This window comes from Sinocyclocheilus grahami, unplaced genomic scaffold (assembly GCF_001515645.1).
Source record: "Sinocyclocheilus grahami isolate Dianchi unplaced genomic scaffold, SAMN03320097.WGS_v1.1 scaffold2.1, whole genome shotgun sequence".
Taxonomy (NCBI): Eukaryota; Metazoa; Chordata; class Actinopteri; order Cypriniformes; family Cyprinidae; genus Sinocyclocheilus; species Sinocyclocheilus grahami.
The window spans coordinates 4095685-4109067 of record NW_015505181.1 but is presented as its reverse complement, the minus strand read 5'-3'; the positions used below and the strand labels follow the sequence as shown (position 1 = coordinate 4109067).

The window sequence follows — 13383 nt, the reverse complement described above, 5'->3', positions numbered from 1 at the left end:
TTTTTTTGCTTTGTGTTCATGTATTTGTCTGATTGTTGGTCTGTTGCGTTTCTATTGTCCATCATAGCTTAATAGTTACTTTTTACTAAATGTATTGTAATTGTTTTATTGTTATGTTAATATGTAATTTTACTCTCTTTTAGAGTGACTATTACCATCTGTCTAGGGACTGCAGGTGAAAAATAGCTTTCTGGCTAATTCTGGCATATTGACAGAAATGTTTATTAATATGCATTGTCCCTGTAATAAATAAATAAAAATAAATAAAAATAAATAAATAAAAGATTCAGTGCTCAAAAACATTTATTATTATTATTATTATGAATATTGAAAACAATTGTGCCTAATATTTTGTAGAAATATTTTTTTAGGATTCTTTGATGAATAGAAAGTTAAAAAGAACAGCATTTATTTGAAATAGAAATTGTAATCAATTTAATGTATCCCTGCTTTCTGTACATTTGATACTATTAAGTTTAAACTTAAAGACCTCATGTTGGAAATATTTTGATCAATAATATTAAATATTTTCACTGACAATATCACTCCATTGATGCTTTAGTAGGAATTTGATATTAGCTTCATTGTGAGCCAATGTAATCTGCACAAGTGGTATTGCTATAATAATATTATTTTTTATATCACATTCATCTAAAAGACACATTGAGCAAAACCAGTCCTGTTAGGAGGATCTCGGTGGGTAGTTGAGACAGTAAAAGACCTACTACACACAAAAGACCAACAAAAGATTCCAATGTGCTCCTCAAGCAACCACGATATAATTACCACAAATTCAAAAGACAACTGCAGCATTACCAAGTGATGAAAAAACAAGAACGAAAAGCATAGAATGAGTTAGTGGGGGGTGGGGGAGAGAGAGGAAAAATTAATAACAGAAAGTTGATCTATGTAATCATCCCTAGTTGGGACAACCGTGCTTTTGTGGTCAGGCTGGAACACTTGTGCTGAGGTGGAATCTCAGAAAGTTTTCAAGGGCTCTTTAGCATGCTCTTACAACACTCAGTGAGAAAGCACCTGCACTTTTCATCTCTCTCTGATCTGTGAAATAATGTCGACACATTCATTTTGAAGACAGAGTTGAATGATTTGTTGCACAACCTTCAAAAAGACAACACGTTTAGCATCTATGTAGACAAACAAGAGGAAATGTACGTTGAAATGCTGTTTCGCAGTCGCTGTTGGCACTGAATACATAGCAGTTTTAGATATCAGGGCGTATTTCTTCCTTCACCTGCAGTGACTCAGAGGTTAATACTTGTCTTGTGGTTCTCCACTATCTCCATCAGGGTTATGCAACACCAAGAGGGCAGTGTGGGTGTGTTCCAGGTGCAGCCATTCATTTCTGTCAGTCACACTATTATGATATGATAAAGAGGAAATGCAATGGCCAGGCTTGATATTACTGGCAAATGTTATTTAGGATAATTTTTTTTTTTTTTACTACAGATACTTCAGTGGAACATCAATTCATTAAAAGAACTAGAAAAACAATATAAGAACATATATTAAATAATACATAAAATAGTTCTTATATTATGTAAAAGGAGCACAGGCTACATTCAAAACCTTAACAAAACAACTATATTTGCTAGCATCTCCAGCAGTGACCAATAAAATATATTTCGTTTAAATACTGCATCCTACAAATCCTTATCATTTTGTTGTGATGTGACACAAATACATTTCTATAAAAATATTACATCACTAGCTTGAACTTTGTGCAATATCCCACAAGAGTAGCATTCTTATTAAGAATATGTGCAAGACAAAAATAATTCATTGTCATTTAAAACCTCTCATTAAGTGCATTCCTTTTAAGCCACAATCTGCAAAACTTACTTGTTGTAACATATAAACTGTTCCTCTATCTGTGTCAAATCTCTGTCCCACTGAGGTTTTATATGCTTGCAGTATATAAATAATACTTTCACTTAGTGTAACAATTAATTCAAACTTTTGAAAGAGTAAATAGGTTTCTCTGCAAATATATAATATTACAATCCCAGGACAACTGGAAAACTTGCATCTGAAGTGTCCTGAGTATATGCATAATTCAGTCACTCATCGCAATTGAGCCATGATATACACATAAATAAAACATCTGATTTAAACTTCCAACGTATATGCAAGTTCTAACTGAGAATCATCATACAATCAAAACAGCACATGGTTTGTGACATCACATCCACTGAAAACAACTTTCTAAAAATGCAATGGGGTGAAAAAGCTTTACTCACAGATGACTACCAACCACATGAGACTGTGGAAATAGAGAGAGGAGGATGAAGGGGAGGGGAGGAAGAAAGAGGGGAGACAAATATGGAGAAGAGAACTGAAGCCCAAGGACAAATTGGCATGTTTAGAGTAAAACATGGACATAGAATATTCATTACTGAAGCACATCACTTTGAAGAGATTTACCCAAAAATTGTTATCATTTACTCACCATCATGTCATTCCAAACCATAAGACTTTTGTTCTTCTGCAGAACACAAAAGGAGATGTTATGCTGCTAGTTTTTATACAATAAAAGCTAATGGTGACCAGGGTCAGACTCCTGTTTAGTAAGCATGGTAATTTCACTGGAAATAGATCTTTCAAATCCCAAATTGAGAATTAAGATGGGAAGTTTCTAGAATACAGCCTCAATTGTTATTGACTTTCTTCTTTGTAACAGATTTGGAGAAATTTAGCATTACATCACTTGTCCATCAACTCGTCCATTAATTCATCGATCCATTTATTGGATTGATGGATGTTGCTTCTGACCAAAATACGATTCCATTGGAAAAAGTCCCCTATTGTCCTCTCACATCAAAATCCATCTACATCAGGGGTGGGCAAACTAGGCCCTTCCAGGTCACTTTCCTTCAGAGTTTAGCTCCAACTCTAATCAAACACACCTGAACCAGCTAATCATTGTCTTCAAGACTACTAGAAAGCTACAGGCAGGTTTTATCAAGGTTGGATCAAATCTCTGAAGGAAAGTGGCCTGGAAGGGCCAAGTTGGCCCATCACTGATCTACATATTTTTTTAGAACTGTTTTGGTTTGTAAACAGTGCTTGATCTGTGCATATTTCTCTTCTGATTCAGACAAGACAATATTTTAACTGAAGAACGCATTATTATTGATAGAGGACTTATATTTATCCGGAAACAAAGGTTTGAAGTTAAAAACATCTTAATGATGGGCGCAGCTTTTCGTTTCACAAGACGTTCACTGATGGACTGGAGTTGTTTCTTGTATTTATGGATTACTCTGATGTTTTTATCAGTTGTTTGGACTCTCATTCTGACGGCACCCATTCACTGCAGAGAATCCATTGGTGAGCAAGTGATGTAATGCTAAATTTCTCCAAATCAGTTCCGATGAAGAAGCAAACTCATCTATATCTTGGATGGCTTGAGGCTGAGCAAATTGTAAGCACATTTTCATTTTTAGGTGAACTATTCCTTTAAATATTTCTAGCCATTCACCATTCACTTTCATTGTATGGAAAAAGAGAAGATAAAAGGAAGCACCCATGAGTTTAAGTAAATGTGTACACGTTTCATTTTGGGGTGCACATGAAATAAGCTGGCAACAAGAAAATAATTCACTGATTTTGATCTGGTCTTAGGGAGAAAAAATGTATTTATAGAAAGTCTAAAATAGAATCAAGAAGGAAAACAATTATATTTGCACATGTTGTTCTAAATACATGTAAGATAATGCCAATTAGTTAGCTGGTAAATTATGAACTGTGGTGAGCACCCATACAGAATAACAAAAAATAATCCCCAAATGAACAAAGAGTTAGCAAAGAACATGCACTTACAAAAGAAAAAAAAAAAAAAAAAAAAAAAAAGAACGAGACTGCCAAACTGAACTCACTCATGCAGTTAGCACAATCGTTACTGGGTGTGACATTCAGGGGTGATTCAGAACGCCAGGGTGAGGGGTGGGTTAGTGTCAGGACAACACTGGGTAAGTCGAGTCCATTTAATGTTACAGGGCTTTAGGTTCTGACACTAACTTGGCTTTGCTGAAGCAGCAGCGCCCCGTGGTGCATCAGGGTGGTGGGGGAAGGGGTGAGGGGCAGCCAGGGCCAGTTGCCAGCGACGTAGAGGCGGGGCCGCTTAACCTGGTCATGACTGGAGAGGGGGGTGTAACTATTCCGCCTTAACAGAGGGGCGGAGTCTCGTCTGACTTTCCTCTGGTTTGAGATGGGAGAGACTGGGTGGGTTAAAAGAGAGACTGCCTACACACACACACACACATCTCAATAGCGAACAAGACACTTCAGTCTTCAGTCTCCACAAAACAATCAAATGACATGTTAGCTGCAGGTATAGCTAAAGATAATCCACATTTATGCATATAAAGACTAAAAAGTATAATAAATTACTCCAGGTTAACATTATAAAATATCAAACATGTCAATGCAGTGATGAAGAACACATCACTAAAACACAATGTTGTTCAATGGAGCGTTCAACTCACTAATAAGCATAACTCACAACACAAATCCAGTTACAGTACAACCACAGGCTGCTGGCACATCTTAACTATAATTAACACACAAACCTGTATATCACATATTTATTATTGTAAAGCAACAACATTTATCACTAACATTTTTGATTTTAGTATATGTAGTTTTGCTATGTGCTTTTGTCATTTTATTAGTTTATATGTTAATATATAGTTCATATTCATTTTATCTCAGTTTTAGTAATTTTAGAACTTTGACTTGCCAATGCAACATTTCTAATTGTAATATTAATTACACCACATTTGAAAGTGACTGCCTTTCTAGATGTACAATATTGAAGTAAATGATTCTATGACACTACTCTCATATTGTATAATTGCATTTAACATTTATTGCAAATTTGTAAGCAAATTTACATTCCAATTGTCTTTTTTTTTTTTTTTTTTTTACAAACTAAGGTTAGAATCAAAATTATTTTCTTTGGTAACTGGCATGTCATGCTGTTAATAGAGTTGTATTGAACCCAAAAAGCTGCTTTAATCAGGGGGTTCTCTGAGAAAACCAACAGGCAGCACAGACATCAACATGCAGTGATAAAATTGCAATTCCAGATCAAAACAAAACCTATAAGATATCAAAAGCTGTACCACAGGAAAACATAGCATGCTTGTTGTGAAGTTTCAAAAACAGTTGAAAGTTTCAAATTCATTTAAAATGAATATTTAATATCTTCCATTAATATTTCATACTGCAAGAGAGAACACCACAGAGACAAATGAGGACTCACCAGTGGTCGGTCCCGATGTGTATTCACTGCCTCCACATTCAGATAAAACATCTCCACTTTGCAACCTAAAACATAAACCAGAATGATCTGTGAGTTGTGCAAGTTTGACAATAAACAAAAGCGAGGAAGCAACTGTCCGACCCACCATAAGCAACAGGAGTGAGCTTCATGACCATATGAAGGAGACATTTCAAATAGGGGAGATCATCTATGAGAGAAAAGATAAAAAATAAAAACAAGTTTCAGTTGACAGTCTTACTTAAACTTTTCTGTGATGTATTGATCATTATTGATGCGTATTCTGCTCAGTTATCAGTATAGCTGGCTGATATATATGAGGTTTTGTTGAAACTGTGAGAATGATCAGCTAGAATGGGCAAAAAACACAACAAAGCATTCAGTAATGTTTAAAAAAAAAAAAAACCTTAACGCTACATGAAAACATTTTTCTGGCATATATACAAACACTACCTCAATTCAGCAGTGATGCATTAAATTGATCAAAAGTGACATTTTTGAGGCCAGTGAAAATGTTGGAAGTGTAAATAAAAATATGCTGGCCAGCAGAAAATAACATTTGTTGTTTTTAGTATTTTTTTCTCAAGTGAAAGTGCATCTTGCCTGCACTCTTGTCCAAGAAATAGGCTAATAGGCAGCGCATAACTGCCAGGTGGCAGATGACCAATGCATGGCCTTGTCTCTCAAGCTCCATAATCACAGGCTCCAGTCGTTGAACCAAGTCCTGATACGACTACAAAAAGAGAGAGCCTTTTAAATAGTCAGACCTTCCCACAAGAACACAGATATCAACAAAAACCAGAAAACCTGCAGAACTACAGAGAGTGAGAAGCAACAAACTCTGAAGAACTGCAACAAAGTGATACGCTCATCAAGTGCTGTACCTCTCCTCCTGGATATCTCTAGTGGTATTTGTCCTGATCCCTTAAAACAAACTCTTCTGGGAATGTGTTCAGGATCATTTCATAGGTCATCTCCTCACATACACCCTGTGTCAGAGCAATAAACACTGATAAATGAACATATAATAGGCTCCACTTTATATTAAGTGGCCTTAACTACTATGCACTTACATCAAAACTTAAGTACAATGTACTTATTGTGTTCATATTGTATTGCAAAACACTTTTGCTGCTATTGAGGTGGGATACGGGTAAGGTTAGGGACAGGTTTGTTGGTATGGGTAGGTTTAAGGGTGGGTTAAGGTGTAAGGGATGGGTCAACTGTGTAATTATAAATGTAATAACAGAAATTAATTACAGATGTAATTACATGCAGGTATTTTAAAAATATAAGTACAATGTAAAAACATGAATGTACACAATAAGTGCATTGTACCAAATTATTAATTTAAATGTAAGTACATAGTTGTTAAGTAGGTCCATATAATACATATAAAATGCATGTAATCTCCGCTAGAATCGGAGCATACTAACAGCATCTATCTCATTGAGGATTTTCCACTGTTCATATGGAACTCCCAGCTCTTCAGCCATCTGGATGGTTCTCCTTAACTGGCTGGTCCAAACCTTCAAGTTGGACAGCTTATGCTCCTCAATGAACTCACACAGGGCGCTTGCAAACTACTCTCTAAAAAGGAGAGAGAAGGTCAAACATCTTCTGATGAATAAACGCTATAAAGACAGCACTAAATAAGTTCAGACCTGTCTCCCTCGGGGAGAGAGTTCAGAATCTCCTCCAATACGGCCCTGGATGTTGTGCTCGCTCTCTCCGTGCCTGCACAGGTAGATGGAGTGCGAGTGCACATGGATGTTCATGAGGTAGTAGACGATATTGCTCTGGATGTAGTCCTGAACACGGTTCACCAGGAACCGACGGCCCACATTCATCACTTTAATGAAGGACAAATTTCTAGGAAAAATAAGTGAATGCTATGATCAGGAAAGCCCTTTTCTCTGTATTAGTTGGTGCCTGCTAAGCCATGAAACACTATTATAATACACAATTAAACTTTGGTGTGAAACCCGTTCTGCACCTTTTGTGCAATAGATAACAGTGAATCAAAACAGAGGTTATTTACATATAAATGCCTTATAAATGTCTTAAAAGTAGCAGTTTATCTTCTGGTCATGTGGTCACCGTCATCTTAAATATGTTCTTCGCTTAGGAAACCCTGACTAACATAAAATGTACTTAATATGACATCATTAATCAAGTTTTTATTCTATTTGACAGTGCCAAATAAATATTTCCCAATATATATACAGTGGGTACGGAAAGTATTCAGACCCCCTTAAATTTTTCACTCTTTGTTATATTGCAGCCATTTGCTAAAATCATTTAAGTTAATTTTTTTCCCTCATTAATGTACACACAGAACCCCATATTGACAGAAAAACACAGAATTGTTGACATTTTTGCAGATTTATTAAAAAAGAAAAACTGAAATATCACATGGTCCTAAGTATTCAGACCCTTTGCTGTGACACTCATATTTTTAACTCAGGTGCTGTCCATTTCTTCTGATCATCCTTGAGATGGTTCTACACCTTCATTTGAGTCCAGCTGTGTTTGATTATACTGATTGGACTTGATTAGGAAAGCCACACACCTGTCTATATAAGACCTTACAGCTCACAGTGCATGTCAGAGCAAATGAGAATCATGAGGTCAAAAGAACTGCCTGAAGAGCTCAGAGACAGAACTGTGGCAAGGCACAGATCTGGCCAAGGTTACAAAAAAAATGCTGCTGCACTTAAGGTTCCTAAGAGCACAGTGGCCTCAATAATCCTTAAATGGAAGACGTTTGGGACAACCAGAACCCTTCCTAGAGCTGGCCCTCCGGCCAAACTGAGCTATCGGGGGAGAAGAGCCTTGGTGAGAGAGGTAAAAAAGAACCCAAAGATCACTGTGGCTGAGCTCCAGAGATGCAGTCGGGAGATGGGAGAAAGTTGTAGAAAGTCAACCACCACGGCAGCCCTCCACCAGTCGGGGCTTTATGGCAGAGTGGCCCGACGGAAGCCTCTCCTCAGTGCAAGACACATGAAAAAACACCTGAAGGACTCCAAGATGGTGAGAAATAAGATTATCTGGTCTGATGAGACCAAGATAGAACTTTTTGGCCTTAATTCTAAGCGGTATGTGTGGAGAAAACCAGGCACTGCTCATCACCTGTCCAATACAGTCCCAACAGTGAAGCATGGTGGTGGCAGCAACATGCTGTGGGGGTGTTTTTCAGCTGCAGGGACAGGACGACTGGTTGCAATCAAGGGAAAGATGAATGCGGCCAAGTACAGGGATATCCTGGAAGAAAACCTTCTCCAGAGTGCTCAGGACATCAGACTGGGCCGAAGGTTTACCTTCCAACAAGACAATGACCATAAGCACACAGCTAAAATAACGAAGGAGTGGCTTCACAACAACTCTGTGACTGTTCTTGAATGGCCCAGCCAGAGCCCTGACTTAAACCCAACTGAGCATCTCTGGAGAGACCTAAAAATGGCTGTCCACCAACATTTACCATCCAACCTGACAGAACTGGAGAGGATCTGCAAGGAGGAACGGCAGAGGATCCCCAAATCCAGGTGTGAAAAACTTGTTGCATATTTCCCAAAAAGACTCATGGCTGTATTAGATCAAAAGGATGCTTCTACTAAATACTGAGCAAAGGGTCTGAATACTTAGGACCATCTGATATTTCAGTTTTTCTTTTTTAATAAAACTGCAAAAATGGCAACAATTCTGTGTTTTTATGTCAATATGGGGTGCTGTGTGTACATTAATGAGGAAAAAAATAATTTAAATGATTTTAGCAAATGGCTGCAATTTTCCTCATTAATGTACACACAGCACCCCATATTGACAGAAAAACACAGAATTGTTGACGTTTTTGCAGATTTATTAAAAAAGAAAAACTGAAATATCGTGGTCCTAAGTATTCAGACCCTTTGCTGTGACGCTCATATATTTAACTCAGGTGCTGTCTATTTCTTCTGATCATCCTTGAGATGGTTCTACACCTTCATTTGAGTCTAGCTGTGTTTGATTATACTGATTGGACTTGATTTGGAAAGCCACACACCTGTCTATATAAGACCTTACAGCTCACAGTGCATGTCAGAGCAAATGAGAATCATGAGGTCAAAGGAACTGCCTGAAGAGCTCAGAGACAGAATTGTGGCAAGGCACAGATCTGGCCAAGGTTACAAAAAATTTCTGCTGCACTTAAGGTTCCCAAGAGCACAGTGGCCTCCATTCCTTAAATGGAAGACGTTTGGGATGACCAGAACCCTTCCTAGAGCTGGCCGTCCGGCCAAACTGAGCTATCGGGGGCGAAGAGCCTTGGTGAGAGAGGTAAAGAAGAACCCAAAGATCACTGTGGCTGAGCTCCAGAGATGCAGTTGGGAGATGGGAGAAAGTTGTAGAAAGTCAACCATCACTGCAGCCCTCCACCAGTTGGGGCTTTATGGCAGAGTGGCCCGATGGAAGCCTCTCCTCAGTGCAAGACACATGAAAGCCTGCATGGAGTTTGCTAAAAAACACCTGAATAAGATTCTCTGGTCTGATGAGACCAAGATAGAACTTTTTGGCCTTAATTCTAAGCGGTATGTGTGGAGAAAACCAGGCACTGCTCATCACCTGTCCAATACAGTCCCAACAGTGAAGCATGGTGGTGGCGGCATCATGCTGTGGGGGTGTTTTTCAGCTGCAGGGACAGGACGACTGGTTGCAATCGAGGGAAAGATGAATGTGGCCAAGTACAGGGATATCCTGGACGAAAACCTTCTCGAGTGCTCAGGACCTCAGACTGGGCCGAAGGTTTATCTTCCAACAAGACAATGACCCTAAGCACACAGCTAAAATAATGAAGGAGTGGCTTCACAACAACTCTGTGACTGTTCTTGAATGGCCCAGCCAGAGCCCTGACTTAAACCCAATTGAGCATCTCTGGAGAGACCTAAAAATGGCTGTCCACCAACGTTTACTATCCAACCTGACAGAACTGGAGAGGCTCTGCAAGGAGGAATGGCAGAGGATCCCTAAATCCAGGTGTGAAAAACTTGTTGCCTCTTTCCCAAAAAGACTCATGGCTGTATTCGATCAAAAGGGTGCTTCTACTAAATACTGAGCAAAGGGTCTGAATACTTAGGACCATGTGATATTTCAGTTTTTCTTTTTTAATAAATCTGCAAAAATGTCAACAATTCTGTGTTTTTCTGTCAATATGGGGTGCTGTGTGTACATTAATGAGGAAAAAAAATTAACTTAAATGATTTTAGCAAATGGCTGCAATATAACAAAGAGTGAAAAATTTAAGGGGGTCTGAATACTTTCCGTACCCACTGTATATATATTTTTAGACATTTATAATAGTTTTATTTTTTACAATATAAATGGGTCTTTATTATATTATATAATTTTATTTTATATGATATTATATTTATTATATAGATGCTTGCAATGTTGCTTAAAACAAATAACGCCAAAACAGACAACAAGTTGAATCTAAAGCAGAAAATATATGTACATGTGTTATGTCTCTATTTTATAAACATTCTTACTTGTCATATTCATCAGGATCTAGTGGTTCGTAAGTGACTTTATAACATTCTATGCGTTTCAGGAAATCATCCATGACTCTCTCTCTCTCTGTGTGTCTCTGGATAATCTGGATTTGAAACCTTGACCTCCTGAAGAAATAAGAGCACATAAGAGACAGCTGTTGAGAAGATCATAAAAAGCAATTCTGGTATATTGCTATACTTCATTATACCATTAGTTTAAAGAAAATGCAAACCAAACATCACAACATAACATACCAGGATGTTAGCTGCAATAACCTCTGGATCATCACATACTGACTCCACAAAAAACACCTGCAAAGGTAAACAAACACAAATAGGAAAATAATGACCCCACATCACTTCTGCAAAACGATAACTATGGAAGTGCTATTTCTATTCAGTCTATAACTATTTGGCTGTGATACCTTGTATGCATTCTCCTGTACAAAATTTATTATAAGATCCCACCTCTCCCGGGTTGTGTTTGTGGCATCAAATACCTTAAAAGAACAAAAACAGATTATATCAAATATAAAGAAAGAAGTCCTGAACCTTATTAATATTCTTAAACACTCCACGTCCCTATTACATTTAAGTTAATAATAGAGGTGAACAGAAAAAAAGGTAAATCCTTACAGCTATTTGTCCACCTTCCTCATTCAGGTAGATCTTTACATCTTGCAGGGCCACCAAGGCACACTGTCTATTTGGGAAAATGAAAAAAATGCAACATAGACATGCACTGAATTCAAGTAAACTCAGTTCTCAGGAAAAACATGAACTGACCTGTCAGAAGTGCACTAATGTAACCTTTAGGAAATGTGTTGAAATATATTTTTTGTCATTCCACCATCACATTAGTCTAACTGGCTTTATTTAATCACATTTGTTTCTTTGTTTACTGAAAACATTGTAAACATACGAAATTGAGCAGCTTGGACATTCTGCAAAACATCTCCTTTCATGTTCCACGGAAGAATGAATGTCATAAGGTTTGGGAAGCCATAAGGGTGTGAGTCATGATGACAAAATTGTATTTTTGGGAGAACTATCCCATTAAATTAAACAATTATATAATCCTACTTTCATATCTTCATGGCTTCCTTATTGTCATGTCTGAAGAAGTCAGAAGACTTGTACGCTTTAACTGCTTCCCTCCGGTACACCCCCAGGTTAAACACTGCAAGATAACCCCAAAAACACAAGAAATTATGGTTAATCTTCACATCCTGTCACGGTGCGTGTGGAGAGATGAAGCGAGGACTCAAGTGCAGGATGAATGGTTCTTTCTTTTAATAATAAAATGAAACAAAAACAAACTAAAACAACCCCGAGGGGGAAAAACAGACAGGCAGGCTAGGAACTGCACTACATGCAGACATAACACACACAATGAAAAACGACGGATCAGTACAGGATTACAGACACCAGGAGAATAAATAGGAAACCAAATGAGGAGGCTAGCGAGGGAGACACAGGTGGAGCAACTTAAACAATATAGCAAATCAGCTCATGGGGAAATATGAATAATTAATCATAACTAGTTATAATTAATTATAAATATTTAGATCCGCTGTAGATATTTACTTGACCTCTCAGGGTCAACCGTCTGTCAATTCTAAGAACATTAATTTCCTGGTTAAGGGAAATAACTTTCATACTGTACAACTCTACACAGAGCTTGTAGCATAAATCTGCATGATTAGGGACTCCAGTTATGAGCAAACAATGAACAACGTCAAGTGTGATACAAGTGAGACTTTGTTAACTACATAAACACTTAAATTAGTCTAACATACTACATAAACACTTAAACTGGTCTAACATACACATAAACGCACACACACACGCATACAGTTGGTATAGGAAAGGGTTAAAGTTTAAGCAGTAAAGATGAGACAAATAAGGAATGAATTAATGGAACTATTTGCATATTCAGCAGATTTACCTCCTGAAGGGAACATCAGATTCTTAGTTCAAACACACCTTTGTAAAAAGGTGCAAATGATACCTAATGTATCAATTAATAAGACTAAGTTTGAATACTTGCACGTCTCGTCTGTCTGAAAGAGAGGTTTGATGCAATCTGAAGGTTCAAGTTGATCTTTGCTGAAGTTGGTTGATGAAAAATAACCAGTTTGCGTCAGAGAATCTTGGTGAATGGAAAAGTCAAGGCCGAAGCCTGGCACGTACTTAAGGTGTCCTGGAGCGTTTGCTCACATCTTCATCTTCTCAGAATTCAACCAAACCACCGACTAGGGGCGGGTCACTGGTGTGAGGCCTTTAAGGTTCACGCCTCTCAAGATGGGCTTGTCCAATGAAAAAGGCCGGAATCCCAAGTGGGAGTTTTGAGATACTGGGGAGTTTTTATGACCCTTTGTGTGATGGTAATTTGCAAATGGAACTTGAATCGAAATTACTGAAGATTCTCAGGACACTAATATATTGCCTATGTACCAACATATAATATACACTCTCGTTTAGATCATCAGAAGGCGAATTCATAGATACTAAACATGGTAGGATTACATATAGGTAAGATGACAGGAATGAGTG

The 13383-nt window shown here is 37.8% G+C and overlaps 1 pseudogene; it reads right to left on the bottom strand.

The window, feature by feature from the left end:
• Positions 1-4019: 4019 nt before the first annotated feature.
• The window catches only part of LOC107556398 (6-phosphofructo-2-kinase/fructose-2,6-bisphosphatase 2-like), a 13385-nt pseudogene continuing 4021 nt past the window's right edge, over positions 4020-13383 (bottom strand).